Source organism: Emydura macquarii, unplaced genomic scaffold (assembly GCF_026122565.2).
Source record: "Emydura macquarii macquarii isolate MOO-44397 ecotype Brisbane River unplaced genomic scaffold, CSIRO-AGI_Emac_v2 contig_431, whole genome shotgun sequence".
Lineage (NCBI taxonomy): Eukaryota > Metazoa > Chordata > Testudines > Chelidae > Emydura > Emydura macquarii.
In genome coordinates, this window is record NW_027130568.1 from 10,568,168 (window position 1) to 10,584,491 (window position 16,324).

Consider the following 16,324-nt stretch of genomic DNA (forward strand, 5'->3'; position numbering starts at 1 on the left):
ATAGATTATAAAGGGGAGAAGCGAGGCAGATATTCAAGAATACATTAGATTGGAAATAATAGCAGCAACCCACACTACCTGTAAAAGTTCACTTTGCTTTAAGTTTGTCTCAGCATTGAAAATACATTTGAAAGGATAGGACCCATTTACTGTAACACAGTGTCATATCATGTTTCATAGGGATTTTAGTTCACATGATTTTCACATGGCTGACACAAAGTAAAATTCTAAACCGAGGGAAATAGATAGAGAGACAGTTATAGGATTTTCACTCGCTAGACTAACAGAGGCTGCAATTGCAAGAAGGTCTGAATCTTTCATCAAATGGGTGGCAAAGGAGCAAGGAAAGTCATAGACCACATCATCTTTGTGCACTTCTGATTTACTAATTATAGAAGAACTTTACTGCAGTTCCAGTTAAGGGACTTTTGGTTTTTCTACATGGCTGCTACTGAGCAGTCACAAGCAGACCTGCTCAAAGACAGTGCAACTGCAATAAAAGCTGAGCTAGAGATAAACTAGGAGATGTCCCTGCTGTGACTCCAATATCTGCACTCCCGTAACATGTCTATCAGTATAGACAGTAAAAACTCTGTAAGGTTAGCCACATGAGTTTGCAATTATCTACCCCTCCCAGCCATAAGATTTTCAATGGGAGGGGAAGATCTAGCTAGCCCAAGATACAGTGGGTCATTGTTGCAACAGTAGAGAGGCTGTGTTTATAAAGGATAAATGAAGGTCCCATTGCCTAATTCAGACAGACATTCCTTGAGGTAGGGAGAGCCCTAGGAAGATGAGGTGGGATTCCTTAAGCAATAACAACAACAAAAATGTTTAATGAGGTTAAATCCGTTGGCAAGTTTTGCTTTAAATTAAGAACACTGTTGGGTTTTTTTAATTTGTTCCAAAATTAGACTGTCAATTATAAACCTCAGGTTAAAAATTCCTACAGTTCACCTGCTTTGTCCCCTCACTTTTCATGTTCAGTAGGAACCCAGGAGGTGCAGAAGGGGGGAAATGGTAGGTTTTGAGATATCATCCCCCTAGTGCTACCTGGATCCACATAGAATTCCATTGAGCAAGGCTTTACAGGTTTATATGTCTAGGGCGAGAAGCTGCCGTGTGTCCTGTGGCAGTGGGCATCTATACCTGTACTAATGCTGGGAGGAGCAGATTGATATGGCAAAAAGACATAAGGAGCACTCTAGCACAGAGGAACACATTCATTAGCTTTACCACCAGAGAAAGCCACATCTAAAAACATTCCAGAGTTATGTTTCAGTAGACTTTTCTACTTAGGTAAATCTATATATAAAAGGATAACTGAATTCAGTCATGATCTCATCTGAGTATTAAAAATTAACTGATGATAATTATAGCAATAATAAAAATATTATCCATTTATTTAGTATTGGGTATTTTCAGAGCATGATATGAGCTAAGTAATTATATCCTTTGAAACAAAGCAAGAGAGGAAAATATCCACCAGATGATATTACAGCAATAAAATAACCTTAGAATGTGACTTCATTTCTTACTTGTAGTAGAGAATCAGACAACATCTGGAATAAGTAAACATTATGTCTAGTCTCATGAAATATTCCAAAAGCTGCATGCCAAATCTTCTGGTATTAAAAATAATGAATGCCAGAGAAAACATTTTTGTGTTATGACAGAAAGGAATTGTTAATGTGCTTATTTATTCATATTTATTAATATTAAAGCTTGATCCAGCCTTGCACAAATTCTCAAAACCAAAAACAAATAAATATTCACATCAGTCTGGAATAAACAATGTGGTTGTTGACTGAAATAACAACAGATAATGGCATCAGGATGATTCAAAGCCACAGCAGATGCTATAGCCTGAAAAGTGTTCTCATAAAAATAAATATCATTCCATCCTTCACAAAATACTTGTATGATTTAGGATTATTAATACTACATTTTTTTTAAACAAGAAAGGCTAGTGAGGAGAGGCACCTATGGAAGGCAACAAGATGCCGAATCAGATTCCTTGAAGTCTCAATTTTTTTAAGTGTAATATTTCAGTGTGGATGTGATGGTTAAAAGGGCCTCATCTGCTTCTCTGTGTACAAAATATATGACAGTACAGGTCCTTGCTATCTTGCATGCCACACCAAGTGTATGAGAATCTCATTTAATCTCCATCATCCATTGATCACCTGTTATGCACTCATTTGCATGAACTGAACTATTCATGTTTGTAATATTGAAATACATTTAGGTTTTACATTTTTATATGTATTTCTGTTGTTGTTAATAATGTGTGTTTTATTATGCAATGATTGTAATCATTAACAGAGCAATCCCACTGAGAATGTATCAACATCATTTTCACACAAAAATATCTTTGTCTCCTACCTCACATGATCCCAGTAATCTAACTGATGAACACAAATTCCATTACTTCTATCCATGTTTTCAGTTTGATAGCTAATATTATGCCCCCTTTAAAAATTCTTTCAGGGCTAGATTGTGGCTTTGTCACAAGCCCTGAGTAAGGTATGGTGGGTAGTTGTACTGTCCCATCAGCACCTCAGGACTAGAATTGGTTTAGTTTTTCTTCTCTCCACAGACATTTTTGAGGTTTTGGCCAAACACTTTTGAGGAAGAAACCAGACACTTTTGGTGAACAAATTCATAGTCAAAAATCCAATTTTCCATCAAAATAGTTTTAAAGGGAACACTTTGACCAGCCATAACCAGGAATTATAGTCCTAATATTGTCCCTGTCCCCACTCTTGCTCCTGAGAGGAAGTACTCTGTACCAGCCCTATATCTAAATTTCCCTCTCTATGTTGTTTCATCTGTGCAGGCTGGTGCATTGCAGGAGAGCAGCCAAAGCTCTCTATGTTCCATGGACCTGCATAGAAAAAGAAGTAGCAGTTTTTGCCTCTGGAGAGCCATCACAAGGGATTAAGAGGGCATCTTATGCCCATTTTACTCCCTTGCACAAACATGTAAAATGGGTCAAAATTTCACCATTAACATAGATCTATATTGCTCCAGTTTGACTTTGAATCCTTCTTTCTTCCCATTTAAAAATCTCTTTCCCTCTAAGGAGAAGTTTAAGTGATGATCCAGCTCCCACCCTCTGTGTGGAAGAAAGGCTGTAGATAGTACATGCAGGAATCCCTCTATGCCCACACCACTGAAAGAAGCATTGACCTGCAGCAACTCAGAGAGGGGCAGTTGGGGAGGAGGTATGGTAACATAGCCAGTGAAACTACAAAATAGGATGGCTCACAGGCAAAAAACCTGGATACCAGCATATGTAGTGGACAGAGAGCTTAAATACTGCAATAGGTGGCCATGGAGTGGATACATAGCTGCTTCAGATCATGGCTTTGAATAGGGGGTAATGTCCACTGTGGTGGGGTGCCTGCCCCTCAGTGGCCAGGAATGGGTTCAGAGGGCCCTTGGGGAGCCAGCGCAAAAGGTAGCCAATAGGAAGGGACTGTATGACAGCCAATCAGGGCCCAGGAGGCTAGTATAAAAGGGAAAAACAACGAGAGTTCTGTAGCACTTTAAAGACTAACAAATTTAATTTCAGCAGACATAAGCTTTCGTGAGCTTTCATGATGCTGTCACTAGAGTCGATGTGTGGGCAGAGCTGGCAATGGGGTTTGTTGCATGGATAGGTTCCTGGATTGGACTTTTTGTAGGGTGTATGGTCACCTACTACAGGACAGAACCAACAAAGAAAACAACAGAACACCACTGGTCATCACCTACAGTCCCCAGCTAAAATCTCTCCAACACATCATTAAGGATCTACAACCTATCCTAGCAGATGATCCGTCTCTCGCTCAGGCAGTGGGCAGCAGACCCCTCTTGGCTTACAGACAGCCTCCTAACCTGAAGCAAATACTCACCAGCAACCATACACCCTACAAAAAGTCCAATCCAGGAACCTATCCCTGCAACAAACCCCGTTGCCAGCTCTGCCCACACATCAACTCTAGTGACAGCATCACTGGTCCTAACCACATAAATCACACCATAAGGGGCTCATTCACCTGCACATCCACTAATGTTATATGTGCCATCATGTGCCAGCAATGCCCCTCTTCCATGTACATTGGCCAAACTAGACTATCACTTCGCAAAAGGATAAATGGACACAAATCAGACATAAAAAATAACAACATCCATAAACCAGTCGAATAACACTTCAATCTCCGAGGGCACTCTGTCGCTGACGTGAAAGTTGCTGTACTTCTCCAAAAAAACAGACTTGAAAGAGAAACTGCTGAGTTAGAAATGATCTGCAAACCTGACACATTCAAACTGGGCATAAACAGGGATTTGGAATAGCTATCTCATTACATGAAGTAATTTGCTCTGATCACCCATTCTCACCTCCTACTCAATGGATGTCATTAGGAGTCAAGTACCCGGCTTTTATCCATCTACCCCATTGTTATCTATGCCCTTGGATATGTATATGTTGCCTACTATATATGTTACCTATTTGCTGTATCATTTCTACCAACTGCATCTGAGGAAGCGAGCTGAAGCTCACAAAAGCTTATGCCTGCTGAAATTAAATTTGTTAGTCTTTAAAGTGCTACAGAACTCTCGTTGTTTTTGCTGTATACAGACTAACACTGCTACCCCTCTGGAACTCTAGTATAAAAGGGAGCTGCAGCGCACAGCAAACAGAGTGATTCCCAGGAGCTTGAAGAGGAAGAACTGTCAGCACCGTGGACAGAGCAGTGGATGGCTGCTGAGACTCAGCAGAGCCAAAGGCCCTGAAGCAAGGACAGAGAAGGTACTGGGGCTGTGGGGAAGTGGCCCAGGGAGTTGGGGGAGATGCAGCGGAAGGCTGCCATGCTCACAGGGTCCTGGGCTTGGACCTGGAGTAGTGGGTGGGCCTGGGTTTCCCCTCTCCTTGATCTCCATTGAAGAAGTGACAGGACTGTGGTGTCCACAGTGGGAAGTGTGACTAGAATGTACTGCAAAATCCCCATGGAAAGGGAGAAAGATGGATTGTGACTCAGCTGGAGGATTGAGTCATGAGAAGGCATGTTCAGTGGAGACAGGACGGAGGGTGAGACACTGCAGAAAGGGGTGTCTGCCTGGCTGAGAACTGATTCCCCAGATAGCCAGTAGGAGGTGCCAAGATGATGAGTCAAACTCTATTACAGCCACTAAAAACCACACACTGCAAACAGTGGAGTGGGCTAAATCCTGAAGATTTTAGTCCATATTGAGCAAGAACTGCAGGTTTTGACCAAGAGTAAATAAGATTTACAAGGAATAATTTATGGGATACACCTTTGTGCAGGTGTTTGTGTACCACTCCGCTCTGTAAAATAAAGTTTGTAGATTTAGTAAGGATTCTTTCTGGCAATATAAACTGAGAACAAATGTTCATAGCAAAATGTTCTCCATTGTACCAGTATAATCCCATCAGTCTGAACATGACTGAACTAGTGTAACAAAGAGGAGGCGATGATCCTTAGCTATTTATACATGTTACCTAAATCTAAGTTGTATAATTTGTAAAGATCTTTCCCTGGGAAAGAGATGTTTACTTTTGAACAAGTTAATACAAAGAGGAGTATGTATGGGAGGTGTGGGCACATGCCCAGAGAATACAATGACAAACCGATACAACTAAGTGAAATTGCAGCAGTATGCAGTACACAAATGTTTCCTGAATCCTAGAATCCAGTCACCTTGTAAGGACTCTGAAAACAGAGTCCTTACAATATGCAACAAAATGATGAGACTGGCAATTTGGGACTGTGTGGTCTCGGTCTCTTGACTCAATTACTTTCCAAGGGCTATTTTCCTTAGTCACATAAAGAGAGGTTTGTGACCCTGTTAGATGAGGCTTAGTGTTGCAGTGATAAAGGGAAAGAAGTGGGTAGTTTAATTTTTGACAAAGGCTATCTGCTCAGCCCTATGGAGGTGTTTTATTATTCTTATTAGCATACCACTACGGCACAGAAATACACCGTTTACACATACTTTTTTTTGGCTATTTCCAGTGTCATTACTGCATTACTCTAGTAAAATTGACGCAGTCTTATAAAAACAAAATCTTAGCTTATGCAAAATGTAGATATTTATACTTTTTGGGTAGCTGAATTGTTATTTAGAGTCTGCATTTGACATATTAAAGCGTCTCATTATTGGACAGAAAAATCCCACTGTCCACTGAACAGTCTTGTGGTGCCTTTTTTTTTCTTTTGGCATTAGATGCTCAGCAAAAGCCTGATCCTGCAAGGTACTCAGCACCTTCAATTCATTTTGAAGTCAATGGGAGTTGCAGGCATTGAGTGCCTTGCAGAATCAAGCAAGGGAAAAGAGGCTGGTGGCTAAGGCAAGGGATTTGGATGAGGAATTTCAAGCTCTTTGCATTTCTACACTATTTACTGCATGACCTTGTGTACGTCACATAAGCTCTTTGTACCTCAGTGTCCCATCTGTAAAGTAATGCCTCAGAGGGATATTGTGTGCCTTATTCAGTTTAATATTGTCAGGTACTTGGAGGTTCTTAGTTGAAAGGTGCTGTTATATCTAAAAGATAATGCTGCATACAGCTTGTATATTCTTTTCTTTGATAGACGGCAGCATGCACTACCCCAATCCCACAATGGACCAGTTTTGCTGGGAAGTGTGTATACAGAAGGGTGGGACAGCCCATGTTTTCATCACCCCAACATTTTCTGCACCATTTGGGTTGGCTAGTGCCAGAGCCTGCATCAACCTGCAACATTCCTAGTGCTCAGGGAATGCAAGGACTGAGATTGTGGCTGAGAGGGAAGGATCCTTTGTGTGTGACCACATGGACAACTACTATGTTGCAGATATCTTTAAGCCAGTGAATTGGTTAAAGTAATGTCTTTTTTTATTCTCTTCAGAATTTCATTGTTGCTCCAAAAATTACTGGATCCACTTTCTAGGGCCTGTGGAATGTGTAAAAAATCTATTTAATTACTTTTATTTTTATGCCCCTTTTGCTTCATTCCTCAGTTATTTTTGTCCTTCATTATGACTCTCAAACCGTTCAGCAAAGAACCTGTGCTCAAAGTGCACATGTCTGAAAGACCACTCTTTAACATAAACTACTACAGACTTATTTCAGCTCCCCAAGTCATGTGCCCCTGTGTTGGCCAAGGGCTAGTTTTGCATTACTGGTTTCCTTGCTGACTAAACAAGTCATCATATGAACCAATCTCAGACAATAAGACGTTGCCCACCTATGAAATGCATCTACCTCTGAAGTAGAATGCAACATGCAAGTTACCTGCACTTACAATACTACATGAACAATTTGAGATGTGAAGTAAAGGAAAATACTATAACTTACCCAATTGAAGCTATAGGGAAATTATGGGAGACAGAATAATTACCTGACTTGAAATTTAGTCAGGACACCAGGGTTAACCTAAACACATTCTGCAATTTGAACCACAGGGTCTTTAATGACTGCACAGGGACAGGATCTGAGTTTCACATCTGTCATAGCAAGCTATCATTCCCTTTCAGTCTTGCCTTAATTTAAGAATTCTATCCAAATCATAGACAAGCATTATCAACATTTCATAGAATGTTCTTCAGCATAATCTGTATAAGTAATTTACCAGATAAGAGACTGTTAATAGCAACTACAGCATAATTTGTATGGATGCAAATTGTACCTATCTTTCAGAGGAAAAAAGAAACTGCTGTGCACAAAGAGTGGATCAAGTGTAAGGTCAAGTGGAAACACTTCTGTTTAACATGCAGTGCCTAGAAACATCAGTCTATGCTTTCAAAAATAGATGAAAATTATACCTAATAACTTTATTATAAATAATTGTTGCTTCTCTCCTAGTGGGTTTGATATGGTAAAGGCAGTTATAAACGAAAGTCCTAATAATTAGAAGACGTCCGTGGCCCTTCCTATTGCAGTAAGTGAGAGTCGAATGTCCTTGGGTTGTAATAGTAGAAATGAAACAATTATTTCTGTTGGCAATGTGGCTTGGCTGGCAACAGTGCACTAGTCTGGAGGATATTTAGGAAGTATCTTCAGACGTTTAAGTATTGTGTCTTTAGACTAAGGGATCCCTTGAACCGACAACTGGGAGTGACAACAACTTGAATGTGCTATATATGAGCTTGGCAGTGACAAGGGAATGAAGGAATCCAGAGTATATGTGGAAGGAGAAAATGGAGGCCCCTTCTTGAAATATGAAAGGTTAGGATCAGTTAGTCAAAATATCACCACATTCATTCAGATGTCTGGAACTTTCTATACCTACTGCTTACTCCTTAGCAGCTGTAGCAAAAATAATCTCAAAACTGAACTGACACTGAAGAAAGTTTTGAATGATTAATTATACATATGTCTGTCTCCATAGTATCTATGCACCATGCCTTAATTACTCATTGCATAGTGGTAAGTGCTTCCCACCTCTCCCCCTCACACTGGGAGGAGCTGATTGGGTCCACATTCTCCACTGGAAGATAGTGACATATCCCCTAACTACCCAATCCATTATTCTGATGGTGAACAGTCTTCAATGGCTGATGACTTGCATAGGTTCAGTAGCATGTTCAGCCCGAGTGGCTGGCATTAATAGGCTTTGGAGACTAGCAAGCAGGTGCCAAAGCTGCAACTGCCCTCTGAGGAGAAGGAGGAAGAAGAAAACCAGTCACCCACTGTTCCTGATAGTCTTGTGCCTCCAAGACTCAATGGGGCAAAGGCCTTGGTTCTGCACAATCTCAGCTTTCTCCATCATGGCAGAGAAGTCTGGAACAAAGTAAATCTCAATTATCCAGCAAAGATGGACAATCTTGTGGTTGAGATGCAAGACTGGGAAACAGGAGATGTGGATTCTGTCACTGGATCACCCACTGACTTCCTTTTTAACTTTGGCCAAGTCAATTAACCTCTGTTTTTGGCTTCTCCATCAATAAAATGAGGATACATATATTATCTCAGGTTGTTTTTGGGTTGGCTTTTTTTTTTATTTTTACAGTAGCATCTACAGACCAGGGTCCTATTGTGCTAGGCACTGTAGAGACATGTAAGAAAAAGACAGTCCCTGCTCCAAAGAATATAGAATCTAACTGTAAGGCTATAAACAACTGATGGCTAAAACAAATAAATGGGGGAACTACAAGGAAACTATAATACTGGCCATCAGGAAAAACGGTGATCGTGCAAACCATCTCCCTGACCACGGATGAGTTGTTTATTATTTTTTTTTATAGACATCATAGCAGAGAAGGTCTTAATGAACATTAATGAAATATGCATCGAAGGTGGGAAAATGTTAGTTCTATTTGATAAATGTGGACAATGACATATAGAGAGTTTAAATGACTTTCTCAAGATAAGTCAGTCAGCAGCAGAACTTTTTTTTTTCCTCTCTTGAATTCCAGTCTTGTGTTTTAACAACTGTAGACTGTACCTCCAGTTCCACCTTAACATATACTTAAGAACACTAGCGAATGCAAAGAAAGAGGGTAAGCTCTCCACTAACACCATCTTGTTATACAGCATAATAGAGGCTAACTGAATTTATCGCTGGGCAGACATATTGTAGTTTTTCCTGATTATCACCAGGTTTTTGTTGTAGCCAATTGGTGCAGGGACTTGCACAGAATCTGAATATTTTTTTTAGATCATTGTCTCCATGGAACCTTCAACCCTCAGCTGTAGCTTATTTTCTGCCTTAATAGACACTCTAGATATTTGGATTCTGCTAGACAGATTTGAGCATGCACTCTCCCTCTCTCACTTACAGACTGAGTGAGATGATCCTACAGCTAGATGATTAATGATGACAAGATGTTAGCACACTGTGACACTCATATGACTGTTACAAATTCTCCTGCCAACACTGCTGCTGACTAAGGACTGCCCGATTACTTGATAGCCTCCTGTCCCCTAAGGCACTACCCAGTTTAGATGCAACAAACATCGATTAGAGAACTTTATTTGGACCTGGAGAATGCATGGCTGGAAAAGGCTGGGGTCACTCTCCAGATATGGGAGCATTGGTCTTTTGAGAACTTAGATTCAAAACAAAACAAACACAAAACATTCTGAACAAACAAAACTGAATTTATGTCAAGTTTAAATCTCCCCCAGTCTCACTGCATCCAAGTTACATTATTGTATCCTGTGCCCACAATCTTAAATCGCTTTCTTGCCTGAGCTCTCACTCACCCTTCCATGCTGAGTCAGCTGCCCTGAATAGACAACACAGACTATCTGTGTTCATCCTGTAGTCCACTAGGAGAAACTGAATTCAAGTCTCCCAGAAGATCCCCTTCATCTTTCAGCTATATATATTTTTTACCTCTGGTTGTAGTCCTTCCTCTCTACAGAAGCTGAAGGAAAAAATATTTTCACTAAAATTTCAAACATCCCAGTGGGACTTAATCACATGCTTAAAATCTTTGAACTGGGGCTTAAGCTCCCAATCCTGTATTGAGGTTCTGTGGACCTCTGCACCTCCATAGCACACCATTCAGGTAGACCCTAAGGATATAATATCTTTTTCTGATATCACTGACTCTTCCATCTCCATCTGGGTCTCAAAGGGTCTCTTTTAATAACCTTCATTTCCCTTCTGATAGAAACTAAGTTCTCAAATTACATCACCAGTGCAAAGTCAAAGTTAACACAAGCCTGAAGGCATTGATTCTTGCTTTACAAGAAAGAACTATTACACCTTAAGGCTGAATTCTCTTTATTTCCTTGTTAAAAGTCAGATAAAATTTCAAGGGAACATTTAAATCATTTTTAATACTGTTCAACTTGTATCTTTCCTTCTAGAAGTCAAACCAGATGAAACTTGAGAGTTCACATGCCTCCTCCAGAGTTAATGTTGAACCAGATCAAGCCTCATAAATGATGATAAAGCTTTAAAGTATGATTTAAGTTTCTAATTGTATAGAAAAGAGGTATGGTCTGAGCCCAAAAATGGTAGCCAGTAACTTCTAACCTTAGTCCCTCTGCTGCTTTAGGCAAATCATTTAACCTCTGCCTGTTTCCTCACCTGAAAATGGAAATGATTCTTACTTCTCCATCTCACACAAGGGCTTTGACAGTAGTTCATTTTAAACACTTCTGTTGTGTAGTGAAGATTCACAAAACATGTGCTTTGATTTTTCTTATTGTAAGCAAGGTCTGAGTGTCTGAATAAAGGGGGGCACATCATTTGCATGGGCTTGGTATCTGCATGAGTACAATTAAGTACTTAGCATAATTTACCTAGGTGTGGAGCATAATGGGAAATGGTTAGCATGGCTGGGTTTGGGTTACAAACCACTTTGTGTTAACTGCTGGGGTAATGAAATGTTGTCCTGCAATTGTATGAACAGATGTCAGCAAAACTGGGTTTAATCTGTTATGATAGAACACTTCACCCTAAACTAAACAGAGCTCCCCAAGGGTGGCAGGCCGATGTTTCAGCATGAAAAAGGTGGAGGAGTCTCCTATTGAGATTGCAGGGGCCAAGTGAGAGGGCTGACCCAGGCAGGGAATGACTCTCACCTCCCATTGTTAAAAGGTAGACTTAATGACTCATCTTGGAGTCTTTTGTCTCTTGAAAGCAGGGACATTTCCTGTATGACAGTAGAAGGTTTACCTATGAGCTGAAATCACTAGGAGCTGAAATCACTAAGAGCTGAACCTTGCCTGACCACTAACAGAGCTAAGTGGGCAACAGGCAACTCTGGTGGGAGGCTAGCACAGTCGGTGCCAGCCCAGTCAACAAGGGGGCCGGCACAGTCGGTGCCAGCCCAAGGCGGTCGGCGGGGGGGGGCTGGGCACAGTCGGTTGGCGGGGGGGGGCCGGGCCGGTGCCAGCCCAAGGCGGTCGGCGGGGGGGCCGGGTCAGTTGGTGCCAGCCCAAGGCGGTCGGCGGGGGAGCCGGGCACAGTCGGTGCCAGCCCAAGGCGGTCGGTGGGCACAGTCGGTGCCAGCCCAGCCGGAGGGGCCGGGCAGTCGGTGCCAGCCCAGCCAGCAGTCGGTGGGAGATCGGCGTGGTCGTTGCCAGTGGTGGGGGACTCAGTGAGGCCCACAGGCGATAGGAGACAGCGGCAGTGGGGGCCTGGACAGGCCTGTGTTGGACCGTTGCAGCCGTTGGGGCGGAGTCACACCTGAGAGGTGGATATTGCAACTACAATGGTCAGTACAGGGGCAAGAAGGAAGGGAGAGGCGAAGGACACGCCCTGTACTCTGGGATGGGTTTGGGCTCATTGAGTTCATGAACTCTGTTCGCACTGTTTCCCAAACCAGTGCGGTGTTATCTCTGTTTTGCTATTAAAAGGTTTCTTTCCACACTCAGACTCTGTGCTTGCGAGAGGGGAAGTATTGCTCTTTGGAGGGCGCCCAGGGGGATAGTGTATAATTTCCCAGGTGACTGGGTGGGGGCTCGAGCCAGTTGGTGTTGCATCATTTACAGGGACCCCTATATATAGAACCCGGCCCTTGCTGCGGCCGACTGGGTCTGGCAGAAGGGTTACATTATTAAAATGTGAACTTTGTAGAAAAATCCCCAAAATTTTAAGAAGCTAGAGATGAACACTGCACTTCCTCTTCAGTTCCCAAAAACTTGTCTTTCATGTGATGTTAAAATAGGAAGTTGCCTAATTTTGTTCTGTAGTAAGAAACTAGTAAAACAGTATTATCTTCTAAGCTTCTCTTTGTCCCTGTTTTGCTGCAGATCTTTTGTCTGGTACCTTCCCCATTTCTTCCCTCCTGCCTGGTTTCCTGCTATATCTTTTTATTCTGCTATACTATATCTTTTCACAACTTCCCCATCATGCCCCATTTTCTATTGATTTCTAAGAATTGATATTCAATACTTTTTCTGCAAAAAAATCTATACAGCTACTACCTTTTCCTTCTGCTCCTTCAGATCCCTCCTTAAGTGTCATTTCTGCTATGATAGCTACAAAATCCTTCCCTCTGGTAAAAGCTAGGTAAATGGTAAACCAGTGCTACAACTGTTCAGCTTATCACATGATTTTGCACAGAGCATATGTAAAAGAATATTCATACTGTTAACTCTCAGTATGTTCTAACTATGGTTACCCATTACCCCTTCTTTACTTGTTTCATTCGTCTGCTGCAACTTGAATCCAGTCTTTGCGGCATGGATTGTTTTTACTATGTCTGTACATTCCCTAGCAACATGGATCCTGACTTCGTTGGGCCAACTAGCTATTATTATAATACTAATAAGAATAATAGATGTAGAGGATACCAGCTTAGCCACTTATTTGGATCTAGTGGCGGAGCCAGATTTTCCAACAAGGGGGAGTGATGAACGATTGGTGGCTGTAGAGGAAACCCACCCTATATTCACCTGATGGAAGCAGCAGCTCCTGTCCTGATGGACTGGGCCCAACTCACCACTCAGGGTGTGGTGACCTGGAGCATGGGCTCATGGCACCACTCAAGGCCATTTTTCCACTATGTCAAATTTGAATGAGCAGTATTGTGACAGGGAGCACAGGGTTGCAGTGCCACACAACCCCATGTGCCATGTTGTAATGCCCAGAATGGGGAGCTGGGGCCGTCCCATGAGACGGTACTACCACTGCTTTGGTTTGGGGTAGGCTCACTTTTCAGCCCCATATGCAAACTTTTGTCATGTACTTCCTTTTGTTTTGTTTTGTTTTGTTAATTCCATAATATGCTTTAAGCGCCATACATATACCTAAAGGCCATCAGGGTGAGGGGGGAAGGAATGGTTTTCCCTTGCCCCATTAGCTTCACCACTATCCAGATCTGATAGTTTTCTAATTCTTCATTCACTTGTGCTGTTCAATCCCAAAGGTTCTGTTCCATATATATTAGACTTTTCTGAGGAGCTCATTGGACCAATGATGTTCAATAAGTCTTGAAGCACTGGGGAAGTTCCAGAAGAGTGGAAGAAACCTAATGTGCCAATTTTTAGAAAGTGTAAATGGGATGATTTGAGTAATTATAGACCTAACATTGATCCCGAGGCACGATAATGGAGCAGGTGCTATGGGACTCGATTAATAAAAACATTAAAGAAGATTAATGTAATTAATACAAATCAACATGGGTTAATGGAAATTATATCCTTTATCATTTTTTGATTAAATTACAAGTTTGGTTGAAAAAGCTAATAGTGTTGATGTAATACAGAAGACAAAGTGTAAGATATTTGAGTTGGTACCATGCAAAATTGTGATTAAAAAAACTAGAACACTATAAAATTAACATGGCATACATTAAATGGATTTTAAAACTAGCAAACTGATAAGTTTCAAAATGTGATTGTAAATGGGAAATCATCATTGAGGGTTGTATTTCCAGTGCAATCCTGCAGGAATAATTTCTTGACCCTGTGCTATTATCCACCATTATACACTTTTATCAATGACCTGGAAGAAAACACAAAATCATCACTGATAAAGTTTGCAGATGACCCAAAAATTGGGGAAGTGGTAAATAATAAAAAAGGCAGGTCACTGATACAGAGCTATCTGGATTGCTTAGTAGACTGGGTGCTATGTGCTGCCTCGTTGTAGGGTGGAGAACAGTATCCTGGGAAGCAGTGATTCTGAAAAGGATTTGGGGGTTATGGTGGATAATTTGCTCAGTATGAACTCCCCGTGAGACACTCTGGCCAACAGAGCTAATGCAATCCTGGAATGCATAAAACAGGGCAATCTTGAGTAGAAGCAGAGAGATAATTTTAGCTTTACACAGTGAGATCAGTAAGGCTGGGGGGTAAGTACCACTGCTCCTAGGTTTACATAGCAATTCAGCTAGGCTTAGAATCAGCTGATGCTGCTGATTGCTTCCGGACTGAGTACCTTGATCCATTTCAATCTTGGAGGATATTGGGGTGCAGCTATGTCTAGTAACAACAGTTTTTTTTCCTCATCCAATTTAATCAGGACCAGGTCCCTGGTTTGAAGATCTGAAATCCTCTGGCTTCAGCCTTCTATTTAGTAAAGGACAGTCTAAAATGTCTTACATTTGGTGTCTCTTAGCCTCACAAATATCCTTTAAACAGCATCACTTGGATTTATCTCTAAGGTTGGCAGTTTTGTTCTGATCTGGTGACCCATAAGTAGAGTCCTGTATGTATACAAAATTTGCACCCACATCTGAGCTGCAAAAATGGTCAGCAGATATCCTCAGATTTGCAGGGCTCTACCAATAAGCAGCTGAGAGCTAGTTTTGGTGTTTGACTTGGGGATTCCCTTTCAGATCCACAGAGCTAACCTGGGGTCTTTTTTTATTGTGAAATGCTCTTAATCGCCCCCAGTACTATTGCCTTGTGGTTGATAGGAACTGGAGGTCATGTGATTTTTGAAATCCTACAGTGGCCCAAAAATTTGGAATTCAAAGTTATCAGCCTGCAGAGACTTACCTGCCTAGGGAGCTGCTCACGTACAGCATCCAGCATAAAGGCCTGATCCTGACAGAAGCTTTGGGCATTATTGTAATACAAACTAAAGAAAATCAGGTCCAACGAGTGTGATAGCAGTAGTAACAATTGGATACCTAAGTGTAACATTTGGGCCTAGTTTTCTTCTATGACCTTTTAAAAATCTGAAACCACAAAAAATTAATTACAAATCCATGTGTGTATACATATATTTTCAGTTTGAAGGAGTAGTTGAAGCAGCTGTATTTATTTATTTGAAAGAGCAACTGAATGAAATTTGATTAAAATAAATCCCATGAAGAACACTCTAAAAATACAATGTACGTCCTTTCAAAGTACTGGGGTGCTACTGTCTAATAATACATCAGAGATCCTGGAAAAAACTTATCCCAAATTTGCTAAGAAAGTGAGGGTTGGCATTAACATCTTTCATTCTGCACTCCTTTTCCAGAAAACAAACACAACCCTTATGCCCTAGATTTAAGTATATCAAGAGTGTGAAAATCTGTCTCATAAAACAAAATAAGAGATGTGGTGATCTTATGCTTACATTGAAACATTTAATTTTTGACTAGACAAAAATATAGGTTTATTACAAGTGAGATACCATGGACACTTCTTAAAGTTGTCTTTTTAATTTAAAAAATTAAACTTTATTAAAAATGTAATTAAAAAATTAAATTTAAAAAAATTAAACCTGTACTTCATTCTTCTCATTTTGTTCACTCATAATCAACGATTGCTAGCCTTATGGGGAGCCATAACAGGGATCCATTCAGTGGCATAAGAAATAGAACTGAGTAAATCTGCTATCTCTGCAATAGTCTGATTCAAATACTACAGGATTTTCTCTAACTTTCTTCATCTGGGGCCATCTAAATTGGAAAAATCACCTCCTCCATCAATGCC

The 16,324-nt window shown here is 41.0% G+C and overlaps 1 long non-coding RNA gene across 2 annotated transcripts in view; it reads left to right on the top strand.

The window, feature by feature from the left end:
* LOC137146262 (uncharacterized) overlaps positions 1 to 6,991 on the top strand; it is a 33,255-nt gene extending 26,264 nt beyond the window's left edge. The window contains exons 2-3 of one of the 2 annotated variants that reach the window (XR_010917884.1): positions 4,628 to 4,798; positions 6,603 to 6,991. This is a non-coding gene — a long non-coding RNA (uncharacterized lncRNA). The remainder of the gene's footprint in view (positions 1 to 4,627; positions 4,799 to 6,602) is intronic. The other variant, XR_010917885.1, reaches the window with a different exon arrangement.
* The last annotated feature ends 9,333 nt before the right edge of the window (positions 6,992 to 16,324 follow it).